At 38.0% G+C, this 15,861-nt stretch overlaps 1 long non-coding RNA gene across 1 annotated transcript; it reads left to right on the top strand.

Moving 5' to 3' along the window:
* The first annotated feature begins 875 nt into the window (after positions 1-875).
* LOC145039085 (uncharacterized) lies at positions 876-1,432 on the top strand. Its single transcript, XR_013679724.1, has 3 exons — positions 876-963; positions 1,055-1,208; positions 1,309-1,432. It is a non-coding gene; the product is annotated as an uncharacterized LOC145039085 (long non-coding RNA).
* The last annotated feature ends 14,429 nt before the right edge of the window (positions 1,433-15,861 follow it).

The raw sequence follows: 15,861 nt of genomic DNA, 5'->3' as shown, positions 1-15,861 counted from the left end.
TAGGATTGGTGGATAGTATTTTCTGGAATCCCTTTTTATTCCAAGAGTATATAATAACTGCAAGGCTGGTAACTAAATTCAACAAAACTTGCTTGCATCTTATAATATTTATTGCGTCTCAAATTAAATGTATGATTTACTATTTGCATATCCATCCATACTTGTTTCATAACGCGAATTTTGCACACATATGCAACTGCAAGTGATGATATAATGATACTCACACGGCTTAATATACAATGAGATTTAAAGTTTCATAGCTTGTTATTTTTAAGTTCATTGGCTGAGGAATATTTTAAATTGAAATTAACACCATTCTGTTCAGACAGTTCTCAATTTGTGATAACCCTTGGGCCTTAGTTGCCTTCCTTTTTCATCCACTAGAAACTAAAAGGACATGTAGAATATACAACTTTATGCTGCTGTGCACAATTGCACACCTTCAAGCTTGAGGCTGAGGTATTGTAAACATTAACATTTGTCAAAATGTTAAACATTGTGCATAAGTGCACATCATGCTCCAGTGTTTCCATTGTGCTTGAACATGTCTTTCTCGACTGTGCTCATTTCTTACACATATCATTTAAATTTGAAAGAAATCTCTCTCGGTAAATCTCTCTCACGACCTCAAACGACTTTCCACTCGACGAACACCTCACCATCTGCTTCACCGCACCATCCCCTATCTTACCACTTTTTACCGACTTCAAAACCACATGTATTTCTTTATCCCATTATCTGAAGATCTAATTCAAGATCCAACTATATCAATCATACCTTAAATCATCACATTAAAATTGCATATTGCATAATTTTTAAATTCATGGTTTTTTCATTATTTTCTTTATAATGATGATTTTATTATTGTTTCAGAGGGCAAACTAGGAATACCCAACAGTACAAAATTAGATTGCAAATATCTCTACTAATATGTTGGTGGAGGAAAAGAAAGAATCGGCTATGGTAATTATTTTAACAAAAGTGTTTATTTTATTATCAATCAACCTTATAACAATGTTTCCGCATACTTGATTCTTTCTTTTTCATTTTATAGCATGCCACAAATTACTGATGTGCTTCTTGAAATTGAGGAGGAAAAAGCAATACGGTCCACGTCCAAAACACAAAAAGCTTCTGTAGAAGCCATTAAAAGAAAATCAAAGTTTTATAATGATGAAATTGCTTTGTTAACAAATACAATATTAGAGGTAATAATCAAAACATTTAATTAAAATATTAGAGGTAATAATCAAAACATTTAATTACAATATATGATAACGATCATTGTCTTGTATTTATTACTTTAAGGTGAGGAATAAATGCAAGATTAACACATGAAACTGGCTTTACAGGAAAAAAGGGGTGTGGAGAAAGCAATCAGGTTTACCCATATCCTTTAGGATTCATGTTTTTAGGCCAAGGGTATTTTTGTCTTTTGATATGTTTAGTTACTTGTAGCCTGGTATAGTGTGGAGAACACTTAAATTTACAAACCAAAGAATGATCTTATACTACCATGATGTAAGTTCTATACATTTAAATAAGCTATATTCCACTTCATACTAATTTGTGATTATACATAATTACATACTTTAATTATATATTATATTACATCTAATAACTTTTTAGTCATTTAGGCACTATTTATATATTTATTTAGTTTTGTAGTATATTCTTCTACTTTGTCTTAATTTTTTATTTTGAAACACCAATAGGATATACTAAACGTATGCTATTGTTACAGTAGAAATTCATAACCTAGCATATACATCAGGTATGTGATGGATTAGTTGCAAGTTATATCAAATATGAATTATAATTTTTGTATGTAATTACTACACGTATGTCATTGTTACAACTCACACATTTCAGGTTTAGGGTAGAGTGGAGTGGATCTACACTATGGGTCTGGATCATTTGTACCTAATGGTCCATATGACATGAACATCACATTGTTAATCCTTGGTATGGCCATTGAGTTGTACATCATGGTCGGTATTATATGAAACTTTCTAATGGTTAGTGTTAATTCATTTAGACAACCCTCGCCCATCTTTTTAAAGAAGATTATTACTTTAATTAAATTACAATTTAATTCTCTAAAATAACAAGAAAAATATTATTATTATTATTGTTATTATTATTTAACTTTTTTTTTTGGGTCAAATGCAAGCAATAACAACATTACAATTTTATTTTATGCATTAGAGCCCCATTCTTTCTAGGCTCAACGCAATTAATTAAAAAAAATACAGGGACCATTTTGTATTTTACTCTCAAGTAAATCTTTAATCTTCTATTTTTGTCGAGTTTTGGATTTTGAGTAGAATTATGTAGTGAAAATGATTCGGTGCTATGTTTGTCAAAGAACCACAACAAGAGTAAGATGCTATATTGGACAAAAATATGGAAGTGCATTGCTTTTTTCTTGCATTTTGCCCAATCAAATCAGGAGGAAAATGCAAAAAATAACAATGAACTTTCGTTTTATTGTCTAAAGGAAACTAATCATCACATTACTATCTTCAGAAAGAAAGTCTTTGCACCCGACGCTTAGCGCGGGTAAACGGCTAGTATCAGAAATCTGAACTTTGGAAAGAAAGTCAATAAAGTATTGATTTCTAGAAAGTCAATAAAGTATTGATTTACTTAAGTTCAGTAAATATGGTTGTACTTACAAGCTTAAGTGTAACTCTGAGACATTGGAAAAGGTTCCAATGTAAGGCAAAGCAAATAAGAAGAATCAACTTAGGCAGAAGGATAAAAGGTTCTCAAATCTGAAAAGATGGGAGACTACTTTAGTATCAGTTTTGTGATCATCTTAATGATTAAGAAACCATAGCACAATTAGTTCTCTAAGGAAATCTTAGTGCATTCTTATGACTAAGAAGAGGAATCTTGAATAGTTGAAATGGTTAAATCAAGAAGATGAGTCATACTTCGTTCCAATACAAGTCTTAGAGTCATACTCCAAGATTGTAATTTGAGAGACATGTCTTAAAGAAGTTTTAAAACACTTGTCAAATGTAAGAGAAAAAGTTTCCTACCCTTGTACATTTGAAATTGGTAAGTTGTGATGTTTTGGATAAAACAAAGACCAACTAAGGCCAATTGTGTGAAGTGTTTTTCTTGATTAGAATCCACACTATCTCTTGGATGTTTGACAAGGGAGTATTATAGGTCAAGAGGACAGTGGGAGTCTTAAAGTCTTGAAAGTCTCAAGAACTAATCAAGAATAAAACCTGATGTTCTTCACTAGCACACGACTTGAGGTTTATAACCTATCATGTTGACATATTCTATGCCCATTCCAGTTAAAGTTGGCTTTGCATATGAGTTCTTAGAGTTCTCAATTGGTTGCACCACAACTTGGAAGCAATGACAGGCCCTTGAGCTGCCAGGTGGCAAGAAATCAAGATTGAGTTCAGTCCATATGAGTAATGATTTGTCATTATCCTTCTCTTGTGACTATGGTCTTGACAATTTACATGGATAAGAACACATACACCAGTAAATCTAAGTGTCATAAGGTTTCTCTCCGATTCATGAAAATGATGGTAAGCAAACTCTTTCACTAAGTAGATTTTAGCTAGATAACAATTGTAAAATTTGCATTCTCAAAGTCGTTAGTGGAGCATGTGCAATTCTAGACCTTTTGATAAAGTTTAGTCAAGGACAGTTGGAAGTATAGTGATAATTCTGGAAGGATCATATTGACATAATCTGTAAGGAGGTAGCTCTTGTTCAGAAGTGACAGTCAAAATGGAATCTGGAAAAGTTTCAAAGTTAGAATTTTTCAATATGTTTAAGATTAGGAAACTTAATGCAAGAAGGATGTTTATAAGGAGCTGATCTCCTTTGGAATGCTCTGTAATGGTTGTTGTCAAGTCTTTCTAACTTCGTGCACAATCATTACAAGAGGATCAATGCATATAAGTTTAGAATCTAACAGATTTCAGTAAATCGCATGAATTTGAAATTCTTGCATTTGCAGTAAGGATTTAGGACTGTGAAAAGAGGATCATTGGAGTTCTGTTCAATAGATCTAGTTCACAAAGTAAAGATCATAGACAAACATAGTATGCATACTTGGTGTATGGCATGACTAGTGTTTAGAAAACATAGTGTACATGCTTGGAGCATGGGACAACTATTGTTTTAAATTCAAGAATAAAGTTAATTGCTGAAATAGTATCATATGGTGATAAATAAAAGGTGTTTTATTTATGTTCATAGGTTTTGATACCATATTGGATTCAATTATTATTGTGTTTCATTTTGCATGTTTTGACTTCCAGAATAAACTGGGTTATTCTTCCGGAATGACTAAGTTATTCAAACCATCCACAGTCGGTCATATGTTGGAAGTAGATATGAATCAAGACTGTCATGGGTTGGCTTGTAGAGGTCTAAGATGTTGGACAAAGGGCTACAGCACTCATGAGTGCTCATAAGTTCTGAGTATTGGATTCAACCCACGCTCATTGGAATCACTTCATGGATTTTATCACGAGTGATCATGAGACGATAATATCTGATATTCTTCAAACCTAGAGATATGACTTGTTACTATGAGTTGGTTGTACATTGATTGCACGAAAATGCATTCAGTAACTCGGTGTTATAAAATGTGCCTTTGTGTATGATTCAACAAGTAGTAGAACAAGCCATATGAGTCGAAGTTTATCCATTCCTTTTACCTTCGGGATAAAAGTGATATATGTGGGCCCCTCGATGATTTAATGATGACACATGTGAGTGCTTGGTCAAGCCAGGACTAATTTGATTTGTTCAATTAGTCAGTCGTCATGAATCGGAAATCAGGAAATAACAAATGGACAGAGAGAATGACTATAATCCATGCCTCAGTCCATATGATATCTAGAATGGAGGAATATATGATCCCTTATCTAATGGACAAGTTCGTTGACAAGATCAGAGTTTGACAGCAGCTTTAAGAGCTACGATTTCCAGTTAGGTTTTGAAGTCATACTCAATAATAGCTTTAGACTTATCCAAGTGGGAGACTGTTAGATTAATGTCTAAGTCCATAACTATATTTGGTATGTACTTGACCCAACCCGACATGGTCCATTTGGCTTGCACTTCACTAACACAATTTATATGGATAGTCTTTTGAGAATAGTATATTTATGATTAATATTAATATATTATAAGTTGTAATATATTAATATGGAATCATATTATTTAATTAGTATTGATCAAGATTTAATTTAGAATTAATTAAGTGATCAAAATGAACTAATTAAATATGGACTCTTATATATATGGAATGGGCCAAGTTCATTTAGGTTGGGCTAAGCTTTCATGGATAGTCCATGGAGTGTTTAACCCATGGATCATATGAAATTAAAGGTCATGGGTTTAACCCTAGTCTCCATACTTTATAAAGATGTCATTGGTTGGTGAAATTGGGACTAGTGTGGTACACTAAGAAGGGCTAGCCAATTTCACTAGAGAGAACCAAGTATCCATATTCTCTAAAGTCTTCGAAGGTGTTTTGGTGATTTGTGATTCCACTTGAGGATTCCACACTATTGAGGTTGTCACACCCCAAAACCGATAACGGCGGAATACGTTTCGGGGTGGAGGACATAGTGTACAGTATCATCACAATTGCATAATAGTAAAAACAAGAAACATACAACCATTTTGTTTACATAGTGAGTGTATTTACAAGTGTGTTTTGTAATGTTCAACAAACAACAAAAATAATACAAAAATAAAAGATGGATCTTGTATGCTCCACCTTCTCCAAAATGCTGCACCTGTACCTGTCTATCTTTGACCTGAGGATACAAGTTATTTTGAAAACGAATATCAGCATAAAGCTGGTGAGTTCATAAGAATTTAGTGTGAGTTTTCGTATAAAAAGCATTAGAATCGATAGTATGAAAAGCTAAAATTTACATTCATAAGTAGTAGTAAAACTTAGAAAATCCTATATTTTCCAGAAATGCATAGTAAGTGAGAACCTTTAAGAAATATGTCGTTTTCATCTTTGAAAACCATTTATCGTGAAAGTATAATAGTGACTCAACAATAAGTAATGCAATATGGTAAGTTATATTTGAAGTCATTAATGGTGGTGCAACTTCCTTTAGTATTAGATACTTGTTTACTTCGGGATATTAACTTTACCTTTAGTTTAGTATTTTAGTGCGGTTATAGTGTATTTCTTGTATGTTACCAATAGTGTGAGTAATAACGGACCCCATGACCTTCCCGGTCATACACAATGTAGTGAAGTAGTGGCATCCCTGGACCTGTGCGGATCGGACTGAAATTAACACTCGGGATGTAATAGCGTCTGCCCCGTATAGATCTATACATATAGTGTTGTCTTCCTATCGGAAAACTCTGGGTGTAGTGCGTAGCGAATATAGTATCTCGTAGTGGCTTAATGTGTTATCTCATGATTAGTGCTTTCTCTTGTATTATAGTGTAGTAGTCTTTTGTATAACTCGTATTGTATTCTCTTATTAGGGTATAGTTTCATAATAGAGAGTATTATAGTGGTGTAGAGTAGTAGTTAAAGCGAGTGATAGAGGCCTTAACTATATCTATTGTATTTAACTTAGTGTGTATGATTCTTGTCAGATTAGTGATTTAGGCATCTAATGAAATAAGAAATACTCGTAATCCATACTAATATACAAGATATATAACTAAGAAATCAACGACAGTCGGACGGATAACCACTACCCTAAGCCCCCAATCAAACAAGAACAGGAAATAAGGCGAGCTATCGGGCCTAAGTCCTTCAAGTCTTACTTATATAAATATATCAGTGTGGTTACATTTTATAAGAAGATTTGTTAAATAAAAGTATTGTCCAAAAGAAACATTTAAAAACTTGTTTGTTTATCCAAAATAGTTTTGAAAACGAATAATCTATTTATAAGGCATAGTGATAAATCACATGTGATTTGAACTACGGGTAGTGAATCACATGTGATTAATTTCCGTAACATGAATAATTGTCTTGTATAACTTTCCATAAACATGTATAATCAACTTGTATCCCCTCCCTAAAACATATAAAACATTCGAAAGGTTCATTAAAGGGGTATGAACTCACCTGAATTCGCGTAAATCGGGTGAATCGGGTAAATCGGGTAAAAGTGTCGGTTGAGCGTTTTGTACCAAATAATGACTTGTGCACCTTTTAGGACCCTAATGTCATATGAAATATGTATTTTACAAGAAATTAATCATTTTATGCTTTCCATTTAAGTATTTAGGCATTCTAGCATCAATTCGGGGTTTTAGGGCCTAGAAGGGGTTCCCGGGAGTGGTACAAGGCCAAGAGGGGTTTACGGGGGAGTCCATGAGTTCACTCCCTTGGAGTTTACGGCCCAAAGGCCACTCCTTGGGAGTTTACGGCCGTAAGCCCCCTAGGCTTGGTCGTAAACTCATGTGGTCCACCAAAATTGCAAGTTAAGGCCTAATTTTACTTCCCTAAATTCCTAGCAAGTGTCTTGGACTAAATTGGAGGGTTTAAACCCTCATATTGGGGCATTTTGGGGATTTTACGGTCCATGCTTGTGCTTGGTCCGTAAACTCCATTTTGTTCTTCAAAATGACATGTTAAATGGTCCAAAACACTCTCCTATATCTTAGATAAATTTATGAAGGCCTTATGTGGAGTTTTAGGGGCATTTTGGAATGTTTCTTAGGTGTTTACGGCCCAAGCTTAGGCTTGGCCGTAAACTCCTCTTTTTAACTCCAAATGTTGTGTTTTAATGGCCTTAAACATTTCCAAAGGTCATAGCCCATTTACCCTACGCCCTAGATGAGTTTTTGGGACTTAAATCCAAGGTTTTTGGGTGTTTACGGCCTAAGCATAAGCTTGGGCCATAAACTCCTTTTTAGGCCTCAAATTCTTATGTTTTAATGTTCAAACTCCCCTAGGTAAATCCCTTAATTAGTATATAAGCTTAAAGGAAGGAAAAATGAGGCTTTTGACAAGATTTTAGGTGTTTACGGCCTAAGGGGCTTCCTAGGCCGTAAACTCCTTTTTACTTCCTAAATTCTATGATTTTTGGCCTCTAAATACAATGAAGTATGTTTAGAATAAGTTAGGGAATAAGTCCTTACGTTTGGAAGCCGGAATTCACGGTTTTGGAGTCGGGTTCGGGTCTAAAGAGAGAAAGTAGTGAGAGAGTGAATGAGTGGTAAAAGAGCTAAAAAGTGGTGTCCATCTGCTTATATATGTCTCGGGTATTGCACCCGATGCACGGCTACCCGATGCTAAAGTTTAACGGGGTTAAAACGTTTTACCTGGGTGAAGTGGTTGAAAAGTAAAATAACTCTATTTGGTTAAACGGGGTTAACACATACAAGTTATAATTACTTATGATAATACCCAGACATATAAATAACTAGATATTTGTTTATTGACGACTCCAAAAATTACAGAAAATAACATATAGTGACGCATTCCATTAGTGAGGATGGGATTTGTAACAGCAATATATTTGGGGTTGTCACATCATTCCCCCGTTAGGGGAATTTCGTCCCGAAATTTAGAATTCATACAGATAAGAATTACAGTACTACTAAGCGAAGGTATGGGGATATTTGAGTTTCATTTGGTCTTCACGCTCCCAAGTGAATTCCGGTCCGCGCTTGGCGTTCCACCGAACTTTCACAATTGGGATGCGGCTTTGTTTCGTTCGTTTTACTTCCTGATCCATAATCTCTGCAGGCTCTTCCACGAAGTTGAGGCTCTTATTTACCTCGATCTCATCGAGGGGGATCACTAGAGTCTCGTCAGACAGACATTTCTTCAAATTTAAGACGTGGAAGGTAGGGTGTATGTTGCTTAGCTCGCGCGGTAGGTTGAGTTTATAAGCTACGAGGCCAATTCTGGCGAGAATCTCAAAAGGCCCCATGTACCTTGGGTTCAGCTTTCCACGCTTTCCAAAGCGTATCGTGCCCTTCCAGGGCAAGACCTTCAACAGGACTCGATCTCCCACCTGGAATTCCAAGGGTTTTCTTCGTTTGTCGGCATAGCTTTTCTATCGATCCCTAGCGGCTTTTAGTCGTTCACGTATCCGTACAATCTTCTCGGTCGTCTCTCGAATGATTTCCGGACCAGTAAGGGCGCTGTTAGGAACTCGTCCTTTAGCTAGTTGAGTGTCACCCACCTCAACCCAGCACAGAGGGGATCTGCACTTCCGACCGTAGAGGGCTTCGAATGGAGCTGCCTTGATGCTCGTATGATAACTATTGTTGTAGGAAAACTCCACAAGAGGCAAGTGTGTATCCCACGATTTCCCGAAGTCGATCACACAAGCTCGCAGCATATCCTCTAAGGTTTGGATCGTCCTCTCACTTTGTCCGTCGGTCTGCGGATGGTAGGCTGTACTCATGTCCAGCCTCGTCCCTAGTGCCTTTTGCAATGATTGCTAAAACCTCGAGGTGAATCTACTATCTCTATCTGAGATAATAGATATAGGGATGCCATGCAGTCGTACTATTTCTTTTAGATATGTTCTTGTGAGCTTCTCCATCTTGTCCGTCTCCTTGATGGGTAGGAAGTGTGCGGACTTGGTCAACCTGTCAACGATGACCCAAATGGTATCTAATCCACCCGCAGTCTTGGGCAGTTTGGTTATAAATCCATTGTGATCCACTCCCACTTCCATTCCGGTATCTCGGGTTGTTGGAGGAGTCCTGATGACTTTTGATATTTAACCTTGACCTTCGCGCAAGTAAGGCACTTACTCACAAAAGTAGCGATCTCCGCTTTCATGTTCGGCCACCAGTATAGCTTTTTGAGATCCAGATACATCTTATCTGAACCCGGGTGGACGGAGTAGCGAGTGTTGTGTGCTTCCCTAATAACCAAGTCTCTGAAACCCCCATGGCGCGGAGTCCAGATTCGGTTCATGAACTAGTAGGCTCCGTCACCCTTAACCTCCAGATTTTTATCCATTCCGCGCAGGGATTCTCCCGTCACGTTCTCAGGATTTAAGGCTTCTAGCTGAGCCTCTTTGATCTGTGTGGATAGATGCGAATGGATAGTCATCGTCAATGACTTGGTCCTTCGACTAGAATACTCCTTCCTACTCAGTGCGTCTGCTACTACGTTGGCTTTTCCCGGGTGATATCTAATTTCACAGTCGTAATCGTTAAGTAACTCGACCCATCGACGCTGTCTCATGTTGAGTTCTTTTTGGTTCAGTATGTGTTGGAGGCTTTTATGGTCAGTGTGCACCACACTCTTCGTCCCATACAAGTAGTGTCTCCAGATTTTTAGTGCGAAGACTACCGCTCCTAACTCGAGGTCGTGAGTAGTGTAGTTTGCGTCATGGGTTTTTAGCTGCCTCGAGGCATTGGCGATAACATTACCTCGTTGCATTAAGACACAACCGAGACCCTGATTGGATGCATCACAGTATACAACAAAATCTTCTGTCCCTTCGGGAAGGGATAACACTGGTACGGAGCATAGGGCTCGTTTCAGGGTCTGAAATGCTTTCTCCTGTTTCTCTTCCCAGTCGAATGATACACTCTTCTGTGTCAGCATAGTGAGGGGCTTCACACTCCGAGAGAAGTTTTGGATGAATCTGCGGTAGTAGCTAGCGAGGCCTAGAAATTGACGAATTTATGTAGGCGTCTTCGGTGCTGACCAGTTCTCGATAGCTTTAATTTTGGAGGGATCCACGTGGATTCCTTCTTCACTAACCACGTGACCTAAGAATTCAACTCTTCGGATCCAAAACTCGCACTTAGAGAACTTTGCATATAACTTTTCGGACCACAACGTTTCCAGGACTCGTCGTAAATGATCCCTGTGTTCTTCCTCGTTCCGAGAGTAGACGAGGATATCGTCAATGAAGACGATGACGAACTGATCCAGGTATGGATGGCATACCCTATTCATCAAGTCCATGAATACTGTGGGGGCGTTAGTCAGTCCCAAGGGCATCACTACGAACTTAAAATGCCTGTAGCGGGTTCGGAAGGCTGTCTTCGGGACATCTTCCTCAAGCACCCATAACTGATGATACCCAAATCTAAGATGAATCTTGGAGAAGTAACTTTCTCCTTGTAATTGGTCGAATAGATCGTCGATACGAGGGAGAGGGTAGTGATTTTTAACCGTGAGTTTATTGAGTTCCCTATAATCGATGCACATCCAAAACGATCCATCCTTCTTCTTCACGAACAAGACCGGAGCTCCCCAAGGTGAGAAGCTCGGTCTTATAAAACCCTTGCTGAGTAGTTCGTTGAGTTGACCGGATAGTTCTTGCATTTCGGCGGGCGCTAGATGGTAGGGCGACTTAGCTATGGGGGTAGCTCCTGGGATTAGGTCGATTCTGAACTCAACCTGACGTTTGGGAGGTAGGCCGGGAAGATCCTCCGGGAAGACATCAGGGAAATCGCGTACTACGGGAATGTCTTTTGGATCTTTCGATTTCTAGTTAGTGTCGACGACGTGAGCAAGAAAGGCACGATATTCCTTGCGCAAGTATTTCTGAGCCTGAATACTGGAGATGATACGAAGACTGGTACTCGGCTTATCTCCATATATCAATAGGGTTTCGTGATTCGGAAGGTTCAGGCGAATGACTTTGTCGGAGCATAGGATATCGACGCGATGAAGACTCAACCAATCCATACCAACAATGACATTGAAATTTTTGATTGAGACTGGTATAAGATCGAATGAAAATGGGTGATCATCTAATGTGAGAGTACAACCTATATAGATTTCGTTAGAGCTTTCTGTTTTCCCATTAGCCATTTCTACGACGAATGTTTCTTTTAGTGGTTGGGGGGTTTGTTTGAGTAAGTGTTTAAAGTTTTGAGTTATGAAGCTTCTTTCTGCACCACTATCGAATAAGACACATGCATAAGAGTTGTTGAGAAGAAACGTACCTGTGACCACTGTGGGATCAACTACCGCTTCATTATGACCGATAGCGAGTAACCTTCCAGTTCCCCCAGCATTTGTAGCCTTCTGACAGTTCTTCTTGAAATGACCAGCTTCGCCGTAGCCATAACACGTCGGGGTCACTCCCAAACCCGGAACTTGAGAAATAGGTTTGGGAGGGGCCTTGCAGAATCAGATAGTATGGCCCTTTCGGCCGCAGTTGGAACACTGCAATTCACGGCAGGGGCCGTTGTGGTGGAAAGGGCACTTGGGACACTTGGGCAGATTCCTGCTATAAGCTTTTGGCGGGGTTGGTGCGGCTGTAGTGGCTGAGATGGTGGCAGCATGGACCGCCACGATTTGCTGGTCCTTGGAGGAGGTTTGAGTTTTCTTGCCCTTCTTATTATCCCATCGCTTCCTCTTCCTATCAGATGAAACAGGTGGTGCAGTGGTTGATGTGGTTGCTGTTGCTGGAGTGGAGGAGATTTCGTGGTTGATCAGACTCTAGGCCAATTCCTTGGCACTGTCAAAAGTGGTAGGGCGTGAGGCTAGAACATTTCCCCGATACAGGGGCACTAAACCCCAGATGTACCGTTCAATCTTCATGCTTTCGGATGGGATCATGTTGGGACACTGATGTGCACAAAAGTACCCATTAATTTTAATATTTATAACCTAACAAACTTAGACTAACTATGCACTTATAGGCAGTGTACCTAGTCAGATTACAGTATAGCTTAGGTAAGTCGGGTGTCGATCACAGGGAACGGTGGATTAATTTAATATATTTGATTATAGGTCACATGAAAAGAATAAAAGAAATAATTTAATAAATCTCAAACTAATAATTAATTAACCATCCTCGATAAACTAACAGGAAAACAAATCTCTTTAGGTACTTTGGTTTAGACAAATTCCACCTTGAAAACATAAACAATAGCATACACAAATTCATTTATTCGTGTTCACCGATTCCTAAATTGATTAGATTCGTGTTCACTATAACTAATCCTTTAGCAAACAAGTCAATTCAAACAGTGATCAATTGATTAAACTAACATGCTTCCTAGTGTTCAGTTCGTATCAAGCAAGACTTGTAAATATAGTTAATTTAAATATTTAATTAACCTCTTGTTGATGGTCATCAAACAAGGCTCACACATTAACTTACTTATTCCCAAGTTAATCCTAGTTTCACATTCATTATTTCTAGTCTTATAATCTCAATGGTCATCAAAAATCATAAGAGACAAGCAAATCAAGCAGGTGTTCATACAACTTAATTCACTTAACAATTAACAACAAATGATCATCATTAACACATGAGGATCTTTGAACAAGCTTGGCAAGATAAATTAAACAAAAATAAATTATTTAATATAACAATTAGTCTAAGAATCAAAACTTCATTCAATCATAAACACAAAGTAAAAGGTTTTTACACCCAAATCAGAAACTAAATACAAAAAGCACCATAATGAAGTGCTAAACATGGTAACGTTAGCAATCCATATGATTATTGACATGTATCTGCTCTCCAATCCTTCAGATCTCTGCTCCCGTTAGCTTAACGGCCTTCCGACCGCCTTCTAGACCCTCAAAACGGCTTAACCGAAGTTAATTGTCGACTAAATTAGGTTAGAAGTCGAACCCCCCTCCTGGTTAGCTGAAAATCGACATTTATAGTCTTTGTAGCTGACCTAAGTACGCTGGGCGTACTTAGGTTTACGCGGCGCGTACTCAAGATAACTACGCGATTGAAGTTATCTGATGCAAGTCTTTACGCGGGGCGTACCCTAAAGGTACGCGGGGCGTAATCCTCTGATTCTCAAATTTCATTCCTTTAAACTTTGAAGTCCAGTTTCCGCTTCAGTCTTTTCTTTTGTGCTTTATCGACAACGAATAGCTGCAAAACAAGATTCAAAGCATTATGAGTACTTTTTAGTTCTAAAATAAAATAAATAAGGCTAACATATTAAGATAAAGTTCATAAATATATATATAAAAATACACATATCAAAATACCCCACACATAGCCTTTGCTTGCCCCCAAGCGAATTTACTTTTATTTTACCAATATTGCACTAAACAATCCAATTAAAACTCAGCCATTATGCCAAGACCTCAACGCATGTATTTGTGTCTAAAATTTTCCTAAAGTACCCCCCCATACTTTAAATACTCACAATCTTCATAAACACTTGCCCACTTTTTCCGAACAATGCTCATTTTATGCAACCCTCTGAATCCATCCGCAGAAAACCTCCTAACCTCAAGGTATTTTTAGTTGAGCAACCTAAGCATACATAATCTAGAATTACAATTTATGATACCACTATGGAGCTTTTAAGGAATTCTTCACTTTCTTGATAATTTGATCTTTGATTTCTTTGAATTCACAACCTTATTTGATTTGATTTCTTGGTATCTTCAACTTTTTGAATTTCTTGGAATTTTGATCTTTTGATCTTCACTTTATTTGCTCCAAAATTCTTCAAACTTTTTCGTAATTCTCTCTTTTTTTTTTTTACATGTACCTCTCTTTTTTCACTCAAAACCTACATGCTTAAGCAGAGGCGCTCAACCTCAACCTTTATTAGTTAATGATAATAATTTTCCTTGATACATTTCAGGTTTAGGCTGCTAAACATATTGCATCCTTCAAATCGAGCGGGGTTATGTTTTTGTTCCATGATTTCACTAAAATAAGGGAAGCCACAAATGCACTATAATGTATATTGGCTCAACTAAACATTTGAGTTCTCATCGGATCATCTCATACAATATTAGCAAAATTTTAAATTATCACTAGATTTTTCTAAATTAAACTATTATTTCAAGTTTTCTTTTAAATTTTTAAATTTCCCTAAATCTAGCAATTTCCAACTATTATTTCATTTTTATAATTTACTTTTACCGACCCCCTACCCCACACTTATTTCATACAATGCCCTCATTGTATGCTAAAACAAATTAGGAACTTAAAAAGGGAGAAAAAAGGAACAGACTCCCCTGGGTAGTTGTGGCGAGATCGAATGGGGATGCTACAGGTTGCTTCAAATATTGCTGAAAAACTAAAAACTGGAACTGCTGCTTCATGACGTGGGAAAGTGTCAACCACATCGTGGCAGTCGAAACGATATTTCTTCCTTGCGTCGAAATACAACTCTAATAAAGATGCACCCCACACTTATGACAAATTGTGGGTCTTGACTATAATCTTCGAACTCTCATATGGCTCTCTCAAGCAACAGTCGGACCTAGCTGCTGAACTTACTGCCAGCTTCCTAAGGGCGAATATTCTGCATAAATCTAAACAACCATAGAGCATCAACATGGAAAACAAAAGTAAAACAAACTAAATCAAAGTTTAATTACAAACCAAAGACTACTAAAAATAACACAAAACAAATAAACAAAATCAAAAGGATCACTCGTCATCTCCGTCATCATGTGGCTGTGTCCCAGAAGTACCGGCCCCATCATATCGTGACTGGAATGGTGGTGGAAAGGGAACCGAATACTGAAATCCCTGATGGGCAAAGAATGCATTCAATGTATTCCTTTGCCACCGCTGTTGCGCGTCCACATGTGCAACATACTCTCTAAGACGGTCAATGCCCTGGGCCAAGTAACGCATATCAATCTCCCGCTCAGGTCCCTGCTACGCTCCCCGAGGAGCAGGTCTACGCCGCTGGACCCGTCTCGGCTGTGGCTCGGCGGCACCCTCCTCATCCGCCACATCATCTGATCGAACCCTCAAAACACCATCTCCACCCTGCTCCAATATGCGCATCGACTCCAATAGCTAAAGACTCATCGGCCTCATGTCGTGAAACACCATCAATCTCGTGATCTCACACGTCAGCAACTGATATGACCGAGCTAACCGAGTGATAAACTGCCCTCCGCATATCGGGCTATCTCCCCGAAGTCCCCTGGCCCTCCATCCC

Source organism: Lactuca saligna, chromosome 4 (genome assembly GCF_052625555.1).
Source record: "Lactuca saligna cultivar CGN05327 chromosome 4, ASM5262555v1, whole genome shotgun sequence".
Taxonomy (NCBI): domain Eukaryota; kingdom Viridiplantae; phylum Streptophyta; class Magnoliopsida; order Asterales; family Asteraceae; genus Lactuca; species Lactuca saligna.
This window is presented reverse-complemented; position numbering and strand designations above follow the sequence as displayed.